Source organism: Hippoglossus hippoglossus, chromosome 22, assembly GCF_009819705.1.
Source record: "Hippoglossus hippoglossus isolate fHipHip1 chromosome 22, fHipHip1.pri, whole genome shotgun sequence".
Lineage (NCBI taxonomy): Eukaryota > Metazoa > Chordata > Actinopteri > Pleuronectiformes > Pleuronectidae > Hippoglossus > Hippoglossus hippoglossus.
Genome location: NC_047172.1, coordinates 21,749,234 through 21,770,901, shown reverse-complemented (window position 1 = coordinate 21,770,901; position 21,668 = coordinate 21,749,234). Strand labels below are relative to the sequence as shown.

At 40.7% G+C, this 21,668-nt stretch overlaps 1 protein-coding gene across 1 annotated transcript in view; it reads left to right on the top strand.

The window, feature by feature from the left end:
• Positions 1 to 21,668, top strand: part of LOC117756351 (leucine-rich repeat and fibronectin type-III domain-containing protein 2) — a 142,597-nt gene that overhangs the window by 72,948 nt on the left and 47,981 nt on the right. The window contains exon 3 of the mRNA XM_034576795.1: positions 1,694 to 1,825. The gene's annotated coding sequence lies outside the window, so the exon portion shown is untranslated. The remainder of the gene's footprint in view (positions 1 to 1,693; positions 1,826 to 21,668) is intronic.

Here is a 21,668-nt window from a genome sequence, read left to right as displayed (position 1 = left end):
GATTAAGCATATTATGCTGTCAGAATCAAAGCAGAGGTGTACTTGGCAACAGCCAACCCGCTACAACCAACAAAGTCAGGAAATCTCTGTGGCTTAGTAACACCCCACATTGCAGAGGGAGCTTGTCAATGGGATTTCGGGAGGATATTCTGCAGCTTTTCAGCTGTGACAGAGGCAGAAATCACACAGCATGAAACAACGTTTCTTTCAACCCATTCATCAAATTCTAATTTATAAACCCCATTTCTAATGAATGCACCAGGGACAGTGTGTACTGTAAAGGGTTTAACTTTAGCAAATAAGCAATAAGTTTATTAACTCAAACATTTTTAAAACATTCACCTATACACTTACAGATAACCTGGAGAATTTTTAAGTCAAAAGGTTAAGGTCGCTGTGGCCTCACAAAACCATTTCCCTTGTGAACGAGACATTGTAAAAACTCAGAGGATCCTTTAAAATTTGCCACCGATGTTCACTTACTCATGAAATAACGATTACGGTGGTCAAAGGTCATGCTGATCTCATTAGTCTGGGAAAAGCAGAACTAAACTGCGCTGTTGGTGAAGGCGCACAACCAAAGGGCTGCAATTCGAGTTCATAACGTGGCTGAACAGACTTAGACTTAAATAAGCTGCAGGTCTCTAGAGGCACAGGCAAGTTTTTAAATAGACAAAGTGCAAATCATGGTCATTTCCAGGGACTGATCTCTCTGCTTTTCTATCATGCTACACCACTGTGCCACAGTGCTTATTATCCACTATCACACTGACGCTATTTAATGTGCTATCTTTTGTCCATTGCCATTAAAACTCCGGCTTCCTCTCAACCGGCGGGAGTTTGTGTAATTTACTGTTCTACCTGATCTGGCAAAGACGGACGTCTGGCAGATGCGAACCTCAAGACGAGAGATATATTGTCCTGTAAAGAGAGCACAAATTACATCGAGACTTCAAAATTGCGTCTGTTTATTAACTTTGGCCGGCGCGGTCTGGAGAAAGAACACACTATTCTCTTCTTAAAATAAACATAAAAACCTTGTTGTGTCCACCTTTCTCCCTCCCTGCAGTGTGTGTGCGCTTTTATTTCCCCCCATTAGGATGAGAAGCAGCAGTGGGTTCTGGGAGGACATGTGCTCTGACATGGTTGCAGAATTTTAACGAGATGTATAAATGTTGTTATTGTCAGACACCAACTTTTCACAGTGTGGGTTTGAATCCGTTGATGCCACACCCTGATGTCCTCAATTCCACCGTTCCCTGCAAGCAGACTTACCCATACTTTAATTCTACACACTGAAAATCAGAGGGATGCAATTACCAAACAGAAAGCCAAGACAATGTCTCTGTTCCCTCCTGCACTCAAGTGGAGTTTGAATGCTCGACATTTTAATTCCGCTTCGGTCATGGCCGACCGTGCGCTTGCGGTACGAGATACAGCTCATGACAGGCCAAAGTCAAAAAGGGCAGGCTGTTATTTCCCTCCCATTTTAAAGGTCACATCTTTCTGCCTGTATTACCTTGGAATTTCAGAAGACCTGCAGTTTATTTAGCAGAAAACATTCAGAGTGCGTCATGTTCCAAAACACCAATTTCCACTGATGTTTTGTTCAGAACTCTGCAGCGTTCAGGTCAGCCATTTCTACTTTTCACTAACTGGTCCTGCTCTGCCTCTCTCTCTCTCTCTCCTTCAGGTGACCTGATAAACCCAACAGAGACAAATGTGACAAACTAGCGAGGGGAGCTGTTGTACCAATCAGACGCGTCCTTCTTGCCACGAGGCATTATGTGTTCGGATACCTGACCTGACCAGACGACTGATAACTGTAAGTACCAAAGCACGAACTGAGAAGGATATTCACAGTGATATCCATCCATCTGCATGCTCGTTTGAAGCTCACAACATCGAATGTAGCATATGCGTTCATAACAAATGTTCCCCCTTCGGTTTAAATGCAATTTAAGTGCCCATGATGAACCTTTTGTGACAATGTGACACTGAGAATAGTCGCTTCCAACTGGTGTTTATTATTTCTCCACCTCATTCATTGACATGGGTAGGATAAATATCACAAAGACCTCTGTGTGGTGCATTGTAGTTCCACAGCAGCACAAACTACACCCTTCAGTAAACGACATCGGTTACTGCAGGTTTAATTACCCTGGTTCGTCAGGCTTCTGCAGTAATCGGATTTTGTAAACGTACAATCTGTGTTGAACCTAATTTCAGTACATCAGGAGGAGAAGCAGCTGTATCATGGCCATGAACTATATAGAGGTAACCAGGTTTCTAACTGGCTATTTAAGCGTATATATAGACCATGCACTTCAGAAAGGGAGAGTAAAGCTGGGACACGAGGAATGTCCCAGGGAATTAGCTGATGCATTTAGTGATAAAGCTCCAGTTTCCCAAAAAAAAAAAAAGATCCAAAGTCAGGCAAAAACTGACACAACTTAGCCTCTAGAGGACTAAATAACTGATTTAACAGTTAAACTTTTGACTTTGTATAATACAGACACATTGTCACTTTGACACACACACACACACACACACACTACAAAGTCTACCTCTGACTGCACTGACTTCAATATTGATGCTCCAAAAAGAATATAGAAGGATTGTGTTGCATCTAAGAAAATACAAAATAAAAGCATCGTTCCAAAACATGATGTCAGGGGTGAGAGATATCTGATTACTAAACAACCTACTGCTTCTCCGCATGGACGTTTATGAAACCAGTTACCACAGCAATGCGCTCTAGAGTGTGGATACACTGCTCAATGTGTTTGTCAGATATATCGGACAAACCTTTTGAAATGTTATTCAGGTTTGGTCATGTTGGCTGGGCCATTTATTTCTTTTAAACTGTACATGAGTGTAATCGAGGAAATATCGGGCTCAGGTTTGGAAAGAGAAAAACCCAGGTCAGGTTTGTGTCAGGCTCGCTTCGTTTTCTCTCGAGCCCAGATGGATCCCATTTCGTAGACAACCCAATCTCTGAGGCCATCGGCTATTGTCCGACTATGAATTAGCCTCTACGGGCAACAGTCAATATTTTGGGGCTTCTGGTGTAGACAGTGGGTATCTAGGCCAAGATTCTGTCTTCGGTTTGCTGTACACGGTTTACAGTCCACATAGTTCTTTTATCACACAATTTGCATGTTTCTCCACACAAAACACTGTTAGCATTTTAGGTCCAGAAGACATTTTGGCTAAACTCATTTAATAGCTATTTGCATATGAATGAAGAGAAATTAAAATGCCAGTAGCTGATGGATTACAGTCAGTGTTTGCTCTCAGACTTTTTACCTGCGGGCAACCAAAGGCTGTTCAAACGTGATTGGTCAAACTAGAAACACACCGGAGGGCTACCAGTCCCAAAATCCTGTTGTTAAATATTTCACATACAGAATGTGAGTATCTACGAGTAGCATTAGCTTTTATGCAAAACATGATAAATGGTCTTGGCAATAGACAGCAACCTTACATTATATAAATACATAAATAAGAATATATAAATTACCCAGAGAAAAAAACTTTCCAAAAGTTGCTAAGTTTGAACATGCAGCCTCTGTATGGTTGTTTATGAGGGTGCGTGCTGTTGCCCTTGTTTCCGTGAAGTCGAGTCAAACTAAAACCAGCACAAATAAGCTCTCTCAGGTAGAAGCGTTGACATTTAGCAGGGAAAAACAAACATCACTCCCCCTAAAACAGATCAGTGTTCATACTCCAGGTAACCCTCCAGTCACATAAATGTTGTATATACACCGAATGCTCAAGTGTTCACAGGTTAACCAAGGATGAATTATGGCTTCATTCTTCGCAATAAGAGAAAAACATGTAAAATTCTCTCCTCTCAGAAACTTGACATTCGTCACCTAATCTTCTTAAAACCAACCTGTCACATGTCTTCTGTCAGCATTCGTGCTGCTTGCACCACAATGATTGGATGATGCACTCAGCAAAAACCTAGAGCGTTCTGATTTACAAAGTTGGATTAGGTTGGAGTCTTAAGCCACCTCCCCTCAACTCTTTCCTGCCTCTCTGGTCCTATCACTTTCTGTGAGAAAATTGGCATCATTTACTGCCGTCACTGCTGAGCTCATTGTCTCCCATTATCCCAGGGACAAAGCTGCCATGACATTGAGTTAATCCATGCTTGTTTCAATTTTGCTTTCGGGGGGAAGAAAACAGATAAGGAGTTCGGGTGAGTGATGGCAAGGAGGCGCCATACAGCAGGCAAAGTGGACTGCAGTGATTGGGATGGGCAAGAAAAAGATAAAATGCAATCTGTCTGGTAAATAAGGTTGATTTTCTTTAAAAAGTTGGGCGTGCCTTTAAGGGCTTTTCTCTATGGGTTTGATGGAGCGCTTCTCTAAAACCTAAAATTGCTTGCTAAGAGTGTCAAGACACACATTCTGTAAAAAGAAAAACTCCTGCTAGACTAGAATGAAGATTTGATGAAATCTAGGGCAAGGAAACTGCAGGGACTTTCTCCCTCATCGACATCTTCACTATCATCGCCACCAGGAGACGTAAAACACTGCGGCAAGAACTCCGAAGCTGCTGGAAGGAGAACTGTCTGCAAACCATATGCCTTGCTTTTCCACTGGAAAGGGAGGTATCATTTGTAAAGTTCACCGTCTTAGATAAAGCTCCTTCCAGGAGTCTAATTATAGAAAGTCCAAGTCACACACTGCAATGTGAACCTCGACTAAGCTTTCTTAATTACACTGACAGAATAAAGACAAGAAAACAGGGTTAATTTGAAGATAAGACGTGGAGTTGATGTGCATGCTGTAGGAATGAACTCACTTTTATTCTGGGTTTTGATGATTATAAAAAGTCCTTATACCTGCTGGCATTTAGACATAAAGAAAGTGTTGGACTTGTGCCAAAAAGCTGCAAAGATAGATACTCATTTTACATAACAAAGATGCTGTTGAAATGTAATACGGCGAAACCCTCCAGCTGTTGTGAAAATGAACAGGTAACACAATTTAATAAATCCCAGGGAAAATATATTCTACTTGGTATTCATGATACTTTTTAGATTTAATAGGCAGTAAAAAAAATTACATGAGCGCATGAAGCAAAAAGTTTTGACGACATTGCAAATTGTATATACAAGATATTAATTTACTGTCTCCTTTCTTAGGGGGAACCACAAGGTAATCCGTTTAGTGTAAAAAACTAAATAAATCTGAGGTACTTGTGCTTTAGGGGTAAAAAAAAAATCAGATAGACTTTAGTAACAATTGACCTAGGCAGGTAGAGCCTTGTATGCTACCTCACAGTCCTCCAGCTGCTCAGCCCATTCTGAGCCATTCACTGATAAAATCTCTATGTGGTATTGTTGTCACTGTCTGCGGTCTTTTGTCGTTCTCTCTCCGGTTGTGCTTCACCTCCTGAAAAGGTCTGAAATTAAATGTTTCTCTGAACTGCTGCAGAGTTCCAGAGTTCCACCCCTCTGGTTCCCTCTTTTCATCGTGAAAAAGATGCAAAGAATCTGTCTTCTGGTTTTTCTTGACATCCCCTCATCCAAACAAAAACTTCAGCTGACAATTTACTTTTAGGGTCGTCAGCAAAACACCTGCCAAGTTTGAAGTCTATCGGTTGAACTTTGGTTTGACAGAGACAGATTTCGGCAATTATTGCTACCGAAGTGTTCTCAAAACTTCCAAAATGGCTTACCAAACAACTGTATGCCCACATCATGTTCACTACTTTCTTCCAACACTCCCACAATGCAGTTAAGTAAAACAAAGCAGTGATATCAGTCAAAGCCTATGATTCTGACTCAAACTAGTACATTCCATGTTAGCTGGTAGCATGCCAATGAGACTAGGATACATACATACAATATGATAAACAGATCTTGAGGCAGAAATCATCAATTCAGTTCTGTGGATGAATAATAATAGAAACAAGGCTTCCAGGGATCAGGCAGCGGTCAAGACTATGAAGGAATCCAAGAAGCAACCATCAAATTGCAAATCAAAATGCAAATATGAAGGAATCCAAAGTAATGGTCCAAAAGTCAAAACAAAAGGTACAAGCAGTCCGAAGAGGCAAACACGAGGAAGAACAGAACACTAGTACATGGTGAACAGCACTTAAAAAGGGGTAAACAAGACACATGTGCAACAGAAAAGTAGGAGAAAAACCCCACAAAGACAAGAGAACCATTTTCTAAATAGGATGTCCCCCCAAAAAAGGTTCTCAAAGGGAAGCAGATCACGACACACCAGGCTCCATCCACTGGCTTCACTGGGAGAATTGCTTGAATGACCTCCACTGTCGGCTGTGACCGGGCCATTTGTAAGATATATTAGCAGAAACATGTCACTGCATGTCAGGTCCTTGGCCGGCTTGAATCAGAGATCGAGATCTGAAAGATCGGTATCGTCCCTGCTTGTAGGAGAATTCCCCACACGGGTAATGGAGAGATGGCACTCGAAAGCAATTAACAAAAAAAACCTAAACAGACAAATGTGTCGCCATTATTGGTCCTTATTAGGGAAGTTTGCCTCCAAAAAATATCCGTAACCATCTGTCCTATCCGCAATGATGGGAACAGTGAAGTAGTAAAGTGCCTCTTGATAGAATATTATTGGCAAATTAACCTAATTAACTGGAAAGAGATTCATGGAGCGCTCTAAGGTCACATAATGTTTGTGCTGAAAAACTAATCGTGAACATTTGCAGGGTGAAGAAGACACACAACATTTTTCAACGCCGGGAATTGCCTCCCTCTTCCGTCCCATCTCAGCAGGATATCAAAAAGATGATAGCGAGTTAATATCAGCGTGCCATCTATTGATTGCACTTGTCAGCTTTTACAATCTGGCTTCATCTGTTGGTCTGCGCTCCCTCCGCCTCATTTAAGAGTTTCCTGGGGACCGAGGTGAGCCCGTCCTCTAGCTGACAGACTGCTGCTCCCTCATATATCTAGGCCCTGGCCGTTCCCAGCCTCGCCACCCCTCTTACAGCGGCGCACAAGAGCCCCATCATGGTTCACTAATCCTCCTCATTAAGCCAGGCCCCCAAGGCTCTCGTTACTGTACATCTATTCCCACATGTCCTGTTCCAGACTCATGGCTTTCATCTTTGGCAGCATGTGCACACGTCATGAATGTGCCATGTGCAATATAGTGCGTGTCGGGATTTTGATGTCTCTGTCAGCTGCAGGACCTGATAACATGGGGGAAGTCAGCTGATCTCGCTATATCTTGGAGAGAGAACTTGATTGTGCTCAGGTTGCATGTTAGAGAGACTTTCCTCTTTTACAGTAAATGCACCTCCTCCGGGGGTGCAGGGTTTTTCTATTGGATTCACATTAATATCTGTTAGATTTAAGGATCTATAGGAATCACAGGGATAGTTATGTTATCGTCCGTGCATGTGGGGTTTGATACTGCAGGTTAACTCCCAGGGCAGCACCCGTCTCTGCATTTATTGCTGTTACTCTTCATGTTTCGTTTTATTGCAGTGTTCCGACAGCGAACCTCGCCCAGAGAGCGGAAAAACAAATATGCTTTTTATAGCCCCCCCGCCCCCCCCAAAAAAAAATAAGAGTTTAATTCCATCCCCTCTTCAACTTGTGTAAAGGTTGGGGCAGAGCGACAAATGCTCAGGGGATCTATATTAACCTGGCTTTGAAGTTCTCTGTCCACACCGCCAGCTGTTTGGATTTCCTTATTAAAACACTTTCCGATTCATTGTGGAAACAACTGAGACCAATTGGTAGCTGCAACGTCGAGGGGGCTTAGCCGCAAAACCGGGAAAAGTCCCGGAGATGCTGAACGCACATCCAGTCGTTTAACTTCCTGAGAATACGGTGCTAAAGCCGCACTGACAGGCGGCGCCAAATGGGCTTGGAGGAAACAAATCATGTGCCGCGACACCGAATCACAAAGTTGAGCAGCTTTGGCTCTACATCAGAAATATGCTCTGAGTGACGGGGCGTACAATTTGTAAATCACTTGTAGTGGATTTTTTTTGTATTCAAGCGGTGGTGGGTGTGTACTCAACAACCAGAGGTGGCCCGGGTGATAACAGCTGAACATTTCTCAGGTTCTCTTTATGCACTGAATAAAATGCAGCATCCTGTCAAGGTACAGTTGTGGAGTGGTTCCCAACTTCTTTTGTTGCATGCCTCAAGTCACTGCTCATGCAGGTTGTATTCTTTTACTATGTCATCGTAGTTTGCCAAAAGGCTTCAACAAATAGTTTCTTAATGTTATAGTTTGTTTGATTAGGAACTTATAATCCAGCCCTACATAGAAATCCCCCCCCCCTGCACTTCTCCAATAGTTTTAACATTGTTGCAGAGTCATAGCTCGAGGGCATGAGGGTGGGTGAGTACTACTGTTGCACAGACACACAAGTATTGTCTGTATTCCAAATGCAACTGAACGTAGAGTCAATAGTAGAGGCCCCAAGCGACTGGAACCCTTTAATGCAGAGCACTGTTTATGAAACTCATATAGTGCACTGCATGTCCATTTGACTTACTTTGAGTGCAAGTTTATTGTAAAGTGCCTTCACAAAATTCCACAACTCAGCAAAACAACTTCGCTTCCCGTTTATTTCCGTGTGGAACGAGGCGAGACACGTTCACGTCAGTTGGTGAATTGATCCGCTTTCCTCACTTTACCCAGTTAAATATGTCTGAACTCCGACACGAATCAGAAGCCCACTGGCTATGCTCGTCTACAACACTACTGGCACTATTACCTCTCCTCCTTTTACTTTTGGTGTCACAATGGGCGAAGGTTTCACCAAGCAGGTTTCTGTCGGACTAAACTCTACCTACAGTCCCCCGGCCAGGCTGTAATTGGACAGCTGATTTCATTTCGCCATTGGTGTCTCATTTTCAAAAAATGAAAAGGCTTCATTGCTTTTCTTCGCAAGAATTAAAACCATTGATTTATAGTTACAATGTCCTTGGCTGGAGGACACCGAAATTAAATCCTCTTGTTTTCTGTGTTGTGATTTAATGTAGATTTGACATGTCTTGCCACAGTGCTACACAACTTGTTCTTTTATTAAAAAAACAAGCCCGAATATCTCCTCCTCATTTAGTTGTGATAAAGTAGATATACATAAAAACAAAACACATAAGTGCAGTAAACTTTACTAAATTTGTTATCATTTAGGCATTTTAGGTTCTCTATATCAAGATTATGACCTACAATCAATATGCCTGTAGCACTGGTGTGTTTCCATGATTAGGTCAAAGTATATATATATACAAATTGCAGGGCCCAGTCATTAGATGACATCACTGATGTGTTTGGAGACCACAGCCTGTGACTGATTCACAGTGATAAAGGATCTAATCACAGAGCAATCATGCATGTAGTGCAAATCACCATCTTCTGACATATTTAACCACATCCTCTCTCCTTTTGTTCCAAATCTGCCATGGGAAAATAAATGTCCTGACAAAAACAAACGCCATAAATTGTTGGCAAGGTTTTCATTATAAATGACCTAGAAAATGTCACATCATGGGCTATTATTAAAAACAAATACCCCAATATTATGCCCTGTGAGCGTTTTGACAGGTGACTAAATCCTGAAATATAATATTTAAGGTCCCTATTCTCTACTGCTGTCAAAGCACCTCTTTTCTTTAAAGGACACATATTGGAAGATTTGAATTTAAACTCCTAATATAACTTAATCCTATGCACCAGTAGCATTAATCCTATGCACCGGTGGCAAGTCAATATTCATGCTTGGTTGCTTGAATTGATTTGTCAGATTGATCTTGATTGTCGGATTTACTCAATGGTTTTCAGTGGCACATTATTGGACTATACTGAGCAGTACAGGGCTGATTTAACCCACAGTTCACTTGCATTCAAATCAAAGCGAGGCCATGCTATTTATATAATGTATTTTACAGGTCAACGCCATGTGCTTTACATTAGAAGCATGTGCACTCACCCAGACTGAGTGAGGTATTTAAATTCACAGTCACGCACATACAAGCAGGGTTTTGAAGTTGATGACAATAGAGGACAGATGTGCTCTCTCCCTCCGAAACACTCCATTCACAAATCACCTGTTTAATATTCATGCTGCTTATTTTGAAGCGCGATTCATTTTGTCATTTTCCCAGCGTGTACCCACTTCTCGACACAGTTGGGATGAAGTGAGCGATTGTCAGTAAAATGTCGCAGCTCGGCTCTGTGGATTATCACAACCTGAGATGGCAACTAAACAGGAGGGATTTATCTAAAAAAAAAGAGGAAAATATCATCAAGGTGAGAGAATTATTAAGGAAATAAAACCAGGTAAACCACAGCTGCCATCAGGTCTGCAGGGCGCGGGGAACTCCTCTCCAGAGGACCAGGCTGCAGATGGAGGCAGGTTTTAGAAAGCGGCGCGCACCACCAGGTCCAGGTGAAGCTTATCTCGTCACGCTGATGACCGTGTTCAGCACCTGCTTTCACACAAGCAAAAAAGAAAAATAATACTGCCCAGGTGGAGGGGTAAAATTAGACCTATAATAACTCATGGATGCAATACCTTTTAGAATGGCATTTAAAAAAAAATCTAACAAATCCTTAACCTGTTTGGGGCCTTGCTCATAAATGACATGATTATTTCAATGACATGAAATAATCATGGTATCTATATAAATGTAACACTTTCTGCATCAGTATAGATGTTATTTAGAGTAAATGAAGATAGAACAAAATATAAATGAAAGATTTCATGTCCGCCTAAAAAAAATTGTATCCCAATACCTTTAGATATCAATAGCAGAACAGTATTTGTTATTTAACATTATTTGTGCCACAGTTTATTCTAATAAAGTGAAGCAGAGCAAAGTCAAAGAGGTTTTTAGTCCAGATGGCACAATCGGTGCCATTTCAGATTTCTCACTGTTAAACTCTTATTTAAAAGTAATGTGCAAGGAGAAGACCAAACAAATTAAAGACCTTTACCAAAATAGCATATATCATATTCACATGTGATGTCAATTATAAATATACATATATAAGTCATGCTTTTATATTATTACATCATTTGCTAGACAAGTTTGTTTTTAAATAGGACTTTAAATGGCATTTTAATCAATAAAATTGTATTCTTTTTTATTTTGTATCCCTGCTAACCTCAAAGTAATTGGATGAATGGAGGGATGATGAATGGATAGACAGTTAAAGTGAAAGATTTATTTATATGCATATTAAATTGTAAGAAGATAACGTTTCTGAAATGAATGAATGTGACAGGGCTGTGGTTCTAAAATAATCGTTCCTTGCTTGTGAAAACAAAATGTTTTGTCAACTCTATATTGCAGCATGACAAGTGAAAGAAGATTAAAGAATAATAGAGGATTAAGACCTTGTTTGTCCACAAAATAATACTTTCGACAGATGTGTTGAATTTAATTAACCATAACCCGCTCATTAGTAAACATCTGGAGGGATTGAGCAGCCGAGAGCATATCAATTATATACACCTCATGGAGATATGATTCGTATTCAGCGACATCACAATAAATAAATAAAAATCATAGTTTTATTTACTGTGTCCTTACATGCAGAACTGTCCCTGTGTAGTTTTGACATCGGATGCAGCAAATGGCAGCTGCAAAAGTCTTTCAGGGACACAAATACTATCCAATTGTCTCACATATCCGCAGGGTAAACACGGACACACACTGTGGAGCAATTATGGGGACAGAATCTGCTATGGGCAATATAAGGGAAGGTGACAGACTCGAGAATTTGATGTGAAACTGACACTTGTGTTTTTGCCTCACTGACGCAAGCATTTCCTGTTGTCCTTTAAGAAATGTGATTTTTCTCTTCATTCACATAGTACACACATTTTTCGATAAAGCAGAAAATTACATTTGAACCCAAAGATGTATAATCGATTTACTCCACGTGCCGTTTGACTCTCTCTGATAGGTGGCACCTGTACTCCGTTGTCATGATTACGCCTGTTGATTTCCTCTGTGGGTGTGGCCTATATAATGGACTGTTGTTACAGCATGAGCTGTAAAACACTGACTGAAGCACGCAGCCTTTACACGCAGCTGTTTGGTGTTATCTTCCTGTCAGCTCATGAATTGAGATCCAAATGCAAGCTTCAACATGTTTTTTTTATTTTACTTCATCATTTGTTCATTATCATTGATCTCTTTTGTTTGAGAACTAGAAGACACAATGAGAAGCGCACTGTGTTCTCCACCCGTAAGCACATGTTGAGTTGTTTGTGATCCCGTTGAACTCTCTGGCTCATGTGCACATAAAACAAAGCTGAATATTTAGAAGATACAAAAAAGAGTGGTGTGATGTGTGGGTTGCTACAGGTGTACACGATGAAATAGCAAACCAGGAGATCTAGTTTAAAGTTTTATCAAACAGCAACGCAATGCGCAGCGGTTTGAAATAATATGAGGCAAAGTTAGTAAGTTGCTCCTCGGCCTCAATTTTATGTAAGGTAGATGCATTTAGGCCTGCTTCTTGATTCTCTCCGCCAAGGAGATTTTTTTTTGCTTATTTGTTAGTTGGCAGGATTACGGAAAAACTACCATACTCGGGGATGACCCAGCACTTGTATCATATGCATGTTATTTATGGATGTGAAGTTTGAGATTTAACAAGTGCTACATAGAAATCTGTAAGTACCACCAGTGTGGAGTTGAGAAACCTAATATGGCTACAAGGCTAGTTTTAATCAAAGGGACATGGTGGGCATTGGCCGAGGCTTGTGTTCTTCTTTTCAACCTATTTCTTCAACTTAATGTTGATGCACTGCATAAACAAGTTGAAAAACCTACGTGGGCAATAAATACGATTCTGATACACAATGCTACAAGCGGCAAGATATTGTTTGTGACAGATATGTGTGGTCGCATGTCATTATTGGCCACGCCACTGCATTTCGGAATGACACTGTCTTTCCACTTTTTTGTTTAGACGATCCCGGGCACCACAATACAAGTGGTCTGATTAACATGAATGAGAAAGCTGGGTTCATTTCAAACCAGGCTGAATGTAATGTCATTCCAAAGTGAAAGCAATCGCAGCCACATGCTGTCGCTGCTGCTAAATACCCCAGCAGTCAGGTGGAATGTTTTTAGCCTGTCTGAAGTGCTTAGCTGCAGGACGCTTTACATCTCCACATCTCTACAGGCACTTGTGGCCAGCGAGCCTTTATTGGAGGGGGCACTTGCCGATACGAATTTAACTGCACGCAGTTCGCTCATTTCTGATTCTAAAGCTGGGGATCTGTGTTGGCTTACCTTTCACCAGGAGGGGATAAATCCCAGAGGCACTTGAAGACAAGATAGCCGAGTACTTAGACGCAGTGACGGCAACATGCAGTCATATATTGATCTCAGGAGAAATGTTGCACTGACAGTTGCTGCTGTTCTGACAAATGAATGAAACAGTTAATGCTGTGAGGCCGCTTCTGCCTCAGGGATGGTTTTTTTTCGCCTTCAAATCCTCAGTCAGAACTGTGTTTTTTAGATTTTCAATTTTACACTACATTTCATTTTTACATTTAGACCCTCTGATTGAATATGACCATCTACTCTGTGTCTACACCAAACATTTACCTACGGGCAGAAAAATGGATCGGGGATGAACAGTACACCAGCCAAAATCACTGCGGGACATTATTTAGACCGTGCTTGGCTGACGACCGGCCCACACATCCACCAACCTCTCTGGGGAAAAAAGAGACTCCAGATGGTCAGTCCGCCTGTGTCGTCCAAACTGGAGTAAACACTCGTACTCCTGGTAGATGTCATGGAATAGTTTGTAATTCTAAAGCAGGTCAGTCGGCTTGTTAGCCCACTTCTACAGCTATAGCTGATGAATGATTAAACCCGGCATATGTCACATCTTGTCTAAGGAAGAGTTAATATGACACTTTCCCAACTAATTTATTGAAGGTTTGTGGAGACAGCTAGAATTAAATGTTGTCTTTTGAAGTAAAATTTTTTTTTAAACTTGAGGGCTATGTAGAATTGTACATTATTGACATCCTTGTTTTTTTTATTAACACTTTAATTATAAGAACACTTAAATAAAATACATAAATATATAACATTTAGTTTGAAACCTTTCTCTGTGAGTAATCCAGTGTGGCAAAATTACCCTAAAAATGTAATCAGGGATATCTAGGCCAGGACTTACAACCTGGCAGAGTTAATAAAAAAGAAGTGGAATTCAACAAAAATCACTACTAAGTTGCATTATGGGAAGTGAAGGACCCAGTGACCTCTGAGCTTCACTTATCGATATACGCTTTGTCCGAAATCACTCACTAATCACTATATGTTCTCTATATAGTGAGTTTGCCATTTTGCAGTGCTGTCGTGGACTCATTGTCTCCCACAATGAAAACTAGTTTACAACTGATGGTCACTAACTGAGTAATACATACCATCATGCATTGTGCTTGCGGCGCAGAGATGACAGGAGAGAGGGAAGCAGGAACAGCCGAATCTGTCGTACAAAAGTAAATAAGAGCAGAGCATCGCAGCACAAACTTAGACTAACTATTTTATTTCTACATTTAAAGATGGTGATTCAGTTTATTTCCTAAACGTATTCATACTGATTGTAAAATAATGAACATTAAAATATACTGTCAGATTTTCCACCGGTAGACGCTGTTCTACATAATCCTTCGACAACGAAAACGTTTATTTATTTGATAAGCTCACTATAAAGTCCTCTACATAGAACACCCTATATAGTAAAGTAGGGGGGGGGGGGGATTTCGGAAACAGCCACAGACTTAATGTAAAGATGGATTACGTAACAGCTTTGCAAAAATGAAGAAACACCGCCATAGCCCCCTGGTGGTGGCTGCAGTATGTCATAAACAACTCTTCCATGTTAGTTGATGGCACATGGGCAAAACAAAAACTTTAATTAATTTTCCTTGACACCACAGCTCCACTAACTCACCATTGGGATATTTTGGTGCAGTGGGAGAAAGTGGAGACACGTCGTCCATCTTTTATATACAGCCTATGACCCATAGGGACCAAAGCCATGATACCTCAGCACCTGCTTTTTTCTTCTCCAGCCATGGGACGGCTCCAGGGTTCACAAGTTGGGTCAGTCAGGGGCATTGTTATTTTGTGCACGTTAGCATTTGGCTCCAAACACGGCTGAGCCTATGTTAAACCTTGCAAGTCCCCCAACTTTCTGGGAATGTAAAAATACATTTCTAAACTACTGTGACTTTAAGTGAAATGCCACAGACAGTACTTACAGAAACTAAAATGACAACAACTCAAAGGTTTAACAGTATGAAAAGTAAAGTGGATAAAATGTTTAAAATAGGTCATAGATACAGTCACAATCTCAATAAATCATATACCTGGATCTACAGTACTTCAATTATTTAGAGAAAAAAAAAATTGCACCTCAGTACACATCCCCCATCGACAGTACCTTGTAATTTCCCTCTGTGTGTTATCTGTAGCACCCGTGTGTGTGTGTGTGTATTTCCGAGCCTCGAAGCTCTTTAAACTGCACTGGCAGGATATAAGTGGCTGCAGATATGGAGGGAAACCACACGGACTGCGTAATGACAATGTCTGTGAATTCGATAAACCCTTTTTTCACGGGCTTTAGAACCGCCCTTGCGGAAAATGTGATTACACTTCTCCACGGGCGGTGCAGTGTGGGACGTTGTTGCAGGGAGGCTCTTGGCTTGTCGCTGAGACCCCAGTTCTGTCCGTTTCCTCATGCCCACTAACTACTTTGACACGCATGCAATGTCCGAGGAGGCCTTTGGCGGAGGCGTTTGTGTGCGGTTTCTCCATCTGCTTTTGAAGCTGAGCGAGAGCCAGTTGCTAATGACTTGATGTGTTGTATGGACGACAGGATGTGTCGTAGCCTCTTTGGTGTAAACTGACTCTTAAGTTGAAGGTAATTGAAATACGGACAGAGTAAAAAGCCAAAAATAGTACGGCCACAGCATGAGCATAGGTTTTCAGTTTGAGCCAAAATGCTAAATGCCTGCCAGCTGCCAGAGGCTGTTGTTTACAGCCTCATGAGTGATACATATTTTACTGCAAAAGAAAAAGAACTGAGTGACTCATTCATCCACTTGAGGTAGAAAGTGATCTTTGAAATTAAATCAAAATACCAAACCTTTGTGACTTTTGACTAATTTCTGTCCTCACTGATGCAGGGTTCTTACTCTTTTTTTTTTCCAGAACAGTCATCATTTAGCTGGTGTAATGACCCAGGACTTGCAGTACAAAATGTTCCTCTCTCAAAACGCTCAAATCATCTCTATCATGCTTATGAGAGACTTAAGTATGAAGATCATAGAATAATGCAAACATACTTGCAGATGTACAGCACATGTTACTGTAATGTATGACTATCTCCATTTGGTTGGTTTTAATAATGTAGTTTGAATTTCATTGTTTTTTTTATATTGTTTCTTGTGGAAACCCCTTTGTGGCAAGTGCTATGATTAAAAATCTATAAATGAACATTATGTATATTCAACCTGGATCTCTTTTCCTTCTGAGTGATATTAACCGTTGCTGCCATAACACCAATAACACGTGATCATGCCAAATCTAGGCAGACCCTTTTAAGCACCTAAATGTGTAATTCAAAGATAAGAATCGATTTGTGTTTTGAGACAATGCTTACACAGTACAAACGTATTGTTAGCCACTAGCCTATTTAGCTAGTTATTAAATCACATTTGGGCTCCCCACATTCATTATTACATTTTTAAAATCCATTGCCCCGAGCCAGAGTTTAATAACAAACTTCAGAGTACAGCAAGCTATCTTTAGCAACTGAGCCACACATGCTGACCAGTTTAAAATATGCAACCGTTAAAACAATACGAGAAAGCAAAGTTTATTCAAAAACTACTATAGTAACAGTGGCTCATATTTACATTTGAAGAATAACTTGACTTATTCATTGTTTCCATCACTAACATCGTAGAGTCATCATGAATGCGTGTGATGTGTCATGGCGGTGTGCTCATTAAATCCCACAACATAACCATAACCAGCCTACCCAAAATGCACTCATTCATTAAATTTAAAGTGGGTCCTGAACATAACTTCACACAGCAGGGTTTGTTGTGGTGCAAAACCCAGTGGTTCATTCTGAGCTAAATGATGTTGAAATGACTGGAACCATGCTGATTGCTGAAGTGGTTTTAATATCGCCTTCGTTCTTTTTCCTTGAGAAATCCTGAATGTATCTGAGATGATTTAACCTTGGCACTGTACCACAGAGAGGCAGAAAAAAAAGAAACACATTGGTATTCTGCTGACAGAAGCATTTTGGAAGATATCATTTAAAACTTCTTTTTTAATGCTCGATAAGCTCAGGTATGACACTAAAGGATTCATGCACAATTTTTTATTCCATTTGGATCTTGATTCAAGTTAAATTAATTTATTGGTCTGAATACTATTTAAATTCCTACCAAAAAAATATTTCATAATTGGCGTTGTAAGGACAAGCCAAGCATCACTTCATATTATTCAGATGGGAAACAAATCTCATGAAAAGACCAAAACCGGCATTATGTCACTCAGCATTGCAACACTCTCTGACTACCCTGCCCTGTCTGTGGACGTCAGTTCCCTGCCGTTTGATTTCTGTGGACGTTGTAAATCTTTAAAGGCAGATCACAAATACATTGTTTCATCTTTAGAAATGACCCAGTGTATGGCACAAAGCAGCACCACGCAAATGAAAAATACACGAGTCTGAGCTTGGAAAACATCACGAGAAAGAAACATGGTAAAAATATGGCTTTATATGAGAATGGCTGTGTTTCTACTTGTGATGAATACAAAAAATAATGGATTACCACATATATTTTTAACCCCAAACAGAATGCTAAAAATGAATTTGGAGCCTCCAGGGGGAACAGTCTGCAAACCTTTTGGGTCCCAAGGTCTCAGTTTTTATAAATAATACGCTTTGACATCAGTGCTGACCCTGAAGAGAGGACACTCATATTACCTATTAAAGAATATTTTTTCCAAATGGATATTTGTTCAGTGATGACGTACCTTGGCCAGGCTTAAAGGAAGTGTTTTAAATAGAAAACAAAAAAAACATTTGAAATAAAAACTAAACAAACACAGGCAGAAAAATGTTGTGTGCTTGGAAAACTTTTATGAGGCCTATAATGTACCTTTTATATATTTTTTATTCGACTTTTATTTTTGACTTTACAAATATTTCTTCCAGGGGTGAATGAAAAATAATTTGTTGGACTTGAGGGTATTTAAGACTATATAAAATGAATACTTGTTGGTTTGGTCTAGACATTATGTTTCCAATATCCCCATTTGAAATTGCATTGCGTTTCTCTCCAATGTTAACTGTTTATTTAAATAAATCGCATGTCTCAGCATTATCAGATTAGCTGAAACATCACATAGAACTAACCCTGTGCCCCCTGGCTTTTTAAGGTGAATGCCAATCAGCTGGAGTTTGACCCGGGCAGAACATTTGATTAAAATCTTCATCATTCAGCATTTAGAGCTCATCCTATTTCTTCGGCAGGCAATCTATCCTCATGCCTGGCCACAACTCTTCTAAATGAATCCTGGAGGGAAGCAAAAAATAATTGGACTTATTAATTTAATATGATGCAAAACTGAGTGCGAATTAAGCAGCCAATTTAAGAGTCTATCGCTAATAACCTTAACTCAAATACCCTCATTAGATGCAAGACATGTTGGTGTTCGTACCAAAAATACACAACTTCCTCTTATTTCTATATCAGACGTGCTCAAAACTTTGGGTCATCAAAATATCATGGGGTTGATCTCATCTCCCAATAGCTGTGTCTCAATCAAGGGGCTCTTTTGGAGGCTGCATTTGAAGATGGAATGCGTGCCTGTCCTGTTTGGAAGGCCCCTGAAAATGCGTCCTTTCTTCCCTGAGAAATGACGGGTGAGTTCTTCCCAGCCCAACCTATCCCACTTCAGTGAAGAACTGTTTTTCAAGGAGGTAGTGGTGCCAACAAGCTTCAGTATCAAGTTTCGAGTCAACCAAACAGCTAACCGCACACATGTTTTGAAAAAAACCCGAGGGTTTCTCATTTCGGTTTAGCTTTCCCAGTCTACGCGGCCCATGAGGACCGCATCCTTTGTGTAACTGTGACCTCCGAAGGATGCAGCCACGGAATTGAGGAACAGCTCATGAGTGGTTTCAAATTAAAACAGGAAATAATACTCCAACAAAATAAAACCGCAAGCTGCCGCCACAGATTGATCTTACTGTAACAAATTTATTGAATAATTCAATTTGAATTCCGACAGGCATCGTAGAGCTTTAACTGAATGTTACTGAAACCAGATGTATTGACTAGAGCAGCAGTAACATGGTTAGCAACGGTCTGACAATGTGGGCCTATAAGCCTGAGGGCTTACTGGATTTGAATTCATCTGCAACAAGGACATCCCCTGGAAAAGAGAGACTCCGTTGTTCCAAGCCTAAAATAAGTCGTTTCCCCGTATGAGCCTTGAAACGGCTTTTGCAAACTGTCATTGTCCCTCGCATTCATACTGGCCATTAAAAATCCTTTCTCAAAGCCCTTTCAGTGTAAATGAGGGGGGGGGGGGGAAATCTACAGTGCAGAAATTCAAGAGTTTAACTGAAGTGAATTAAAGTCTATCACAAGAGATTATCTCGCCAAGAGACAGCTTCCATGATGTTCTTCAACCACAGCTCACCACAAAACTTGTCAGGACCACACTGAGGAAGTTTTCCAAATTTTAAATAAATTAAATTGTATCTAAATCTGACTGTTGATGCATCAAATTAACTGCAGGTAAACTTTGGAATAGAGTTTTGCCCAGAATGACTTTGGATTTTGTCCCCTGTTAACTTACTGCGAAAGCACATTATGGAGAGAATCTTTTAATGAACAGTAGTGCTGCTGCATGTCATAAAGGAAGGACAAACAAAGTTCCAAGTACATTATGGATATTATTAATAGGCCTATTGTGTTGTCGTAATGAAACTGTGCTCCCATGGCATCTTTTTAAAGTCTCAATTCCCTCAGTCATTTTGTCAGGTCGGATATGAACCACACAGCAGGTTATTGCTGGAAGCAGTTAAATGGAATTTAAATTTGGACAGCTATGACAGTCCAGGAGAGGTGACTTGGATTTCCCGGCTGTTGTGCCTTTTTAAACAAGCTAATATCGACCTCTTGAATGGGCAAAGATCTGGTGATTAGAATCCAATCACTATCTCCATCAAATTCAAAGATCATTTGATCATATTTCAGTCAGAAGGTTTGAGTTGAATTCTCTCGGATGATAAGATGCGTCTTTTGATGCCTTCGTTAGCGCAGTTGATTGACGGGATAAGCCCAGCCGGGGACCTGCTAAATTCGAATGGTAAAGCTGTTGTTTAATTGGCTCCCCCCCCCCCTGGCCGACAGCAGAGCCTTACCGAGCAGACTCTGCCCCAGAAATCAAAGCGCCGTTGGGGGTGCGCCTGCAAGTTTTCCAATCATCACAATGACATCGCCAGGGAACTGGAGAGGGAGGGTGATTAGGGAGGTGCAACTAGGTTTCCTAACCGAGAGGAATGCAGGAAAATGAAGTGAATGTGTGTCCGCTTCACCTCCGACTTGAAAAGGCTTGAGAAGAAGCACCGAGCAGAATATAAAGATGTTTACTATCAACAGAGGAAGAAAAGAGGCGCCATGTTCTTCATTTCCTTTTACGCTGAACGCCTCCTCACCCTCTTTCATCACTCCAAGAGACCATGTGTTTCCTTCAAAGAGCAGAAGATGACATTTCTCCTTGCTCTGTGTTTTAAAACAACCAACCAATGTGTGCAGTACATGTGTGACCTTCTAAATTAAGCATCCCTATACGGGAAGCAGAGCACCAACGTATTCAGACAACCACACACCCATACTATTACTCCCACACACACACTGGCAGAGCAAACGAGCAATATGAAGCTCTCGCTGTGTTCAGAAAGGCAAACAGCTTGTTGAGTGATGACTGGGCACAAAATAATTTGAGAAAAGCGATGAATAATGTGCGTTCAGTCCTTACCCAGATTATAATGTCACTTGGGAGCCAGGGCCGTGCACAAACACCCGACTGTGATCTGTTTCAATTATTTCCTATCAACCAATCTAATCCCCTCCCTCCTACACTGGTCTGGAGAGTTTTGGGTTTAGCCGCAGAGGACGTGCGTCTGATGGCCTCGTCCCAGGCGGCGTCACAATCAACCGGTTATTCAGGTGGTCACAGAGGTCCAATATGAACAGGAGTGAGTCAGACCCTTCTCGTAGGCTCTTTATAATGCTGCGTAATTCAATACAGTGATGTATTCTGTAGAGTGACTTCATTACATGGGATCTCCTTCAACCTATTTGAATTTCCCACACTTTACTATCAACATGATAATGGGATGTAATGTATTTCCAGGGATAGGGTTAGAAAGAGTAATAAGAAGGCCATGTTGTCATTATTGTGAACCAAATTGTGATAATTAAGAAAAATGACAAGAGTGCTTGGTTATCGAAGAAAAGGCACAGATCACTGATCATTTCATTTTTTTTAACATTCTTCTCTTGAACTTGAACAACTTAAAAAACGTAAAATATTAACATTGTGATATTTCACAAAATTA